The sequence below is a fragment of the Sinocyclocheilus rhinocerous genome, unplaced genomic scaffold (genome assembly GCF_001515625.1).
Source record: "Sinocyclocheilus rhinocerous isolate Xijiao unplaced genomic scaffold, SAMN03320098_v1.1 scaffold1763, whole genome shotgun sequence".
Taxonomy (NCBI): Eukaryota; Metazoa; Chordata; class Actinopteri; order Cypriniformes; family Cyprinidae; genus Sinocyclocheilus; species Sinocyclocheilus rhinocerous.
This window is the reverse complement of record NW_015640500.1, coordinates 377,083-378,696: the sequence shown is the minus strand read 5'-3', so window position 1 is coordinate 378,696 and position 1,614 is coordinate 377,083.

Genomic DNA, 1,614 nt, shown 5'->3' with positions numbered 1-1,614 from the left:
TTCTCACTGTTCAATAACAATTTGCATAGAGCAAATATGATTTACTTTCTTTTTTTTCAGGTTGTGGGAAAATTGCCTTTCTATCTCTTTATATTCAGAACCGATTTTCAAAAATATAGTAAATTATTTCTTAAAATTAATTTGTGATCTAATGAATATCCACCATTCATTTGTGATTTGTGATCTTATTACAAAGATGTTTATGATCACAACATTCAGTATATAACGCTATTCAAAAATATACACATCTGACTAACATATCTTCTTTATTGCCATGATGAAGATATATCAACAAGGTCAATCAAGCATTTACCATCACACAAAAAATCCAAGTAAAGTCCAATACAATTTGGCCAAGCAGGTCCATTTTTTTCAGTTAAGGCATGTAGATCATTGATTAGTTCATCTATCTGTGAGTTGTTCCATTTGTCAATTGACTTATTGTGAACTCTAGGTCTGTGCATGGATGTTATCCCATACCCGGACCACATCAGGGCAGTCATTGAGAGCATCCAGCAGGGTGGATGCGGTCTCTAGCTGAGTCTGAGTCAGGAGAGACGGGGTATGAGAAACAAACTCCAGACCGGCTGAAAGTGTGTGTACCCCCAGACCTTCTAGAGCACTCCGCACAGCCTTCATGGACGCAATGTCACAGATAAACTGAAAGGGAGAGAAGGGTTAACAATTGAGAGAATTTCTTAAAACTAATTTTACACAAAGAGGTTCTACAAGTAAAATTCAAAAACTTTCGAAAGGGGCAGGGCCACTTTTATTAAAATGGCGGAGCAGAACGGAATGAGATATCTTTGCCAAACTCAGAACACTTATGTTAGAAAAAAATGCTGAGCTTGGCCACTTGGTGGCACTATAAGAGGGGAAAAAAACATAAAAACTATATCTATAACTATGCAACCATTTGTCCAATCAACATGAAAATTGGTATGCCGTGTCTTTGTCTACAAGTGCTACAAGTGTCTGTAAGGACATTTGCATACCTCAAAAAACATGGCCGCCATTGGTCAATGAAGTTTGAGCACCTATTAGACAAGGTTAACAGAGGTCACTCGGAATGAAACTCAGTGGGCCTGTTTGACTCATGGCCCTAAAGGTCTGAGAGAAATTTTAAAGAATTCGGTCACTGAGGGGCGATATCGCATTTTTAAATCATTGAATTAGCTGGTTACAGACTTGTTAAATAATACACAATGGGCCTCATTCATGAAACACGAGCAGAACAAATTTTTGTGTAAATCGTTCGTAAAGCTTTGGCAAACTGATGACACTGAATTTTGATGCACTGCCATCATAATATTTTACAAGGTCGTTTGCGCTTTTTTTTTTGTAGCTGGGAGTTTAGCTTTGGGTAAAACGCAGCGCTTGTCACTATCACTTTTTACCCAGCCGTCCAATCAATGGAGGAAGGGCGGGACAAATACTACACCGACCAATCGTCCTACTTGTACAACAACTGAACAACAATAGAGAAGTTAACAATGCTGGTTACTGCATTTTTATATTCAGTAATATTCTTCAAAATGAGATACTAGTAATGCATTACTGCCGTGGATATTCCAAATTATAGCAACCAAAGCGTCCTCCAGCACCACCAGCTGG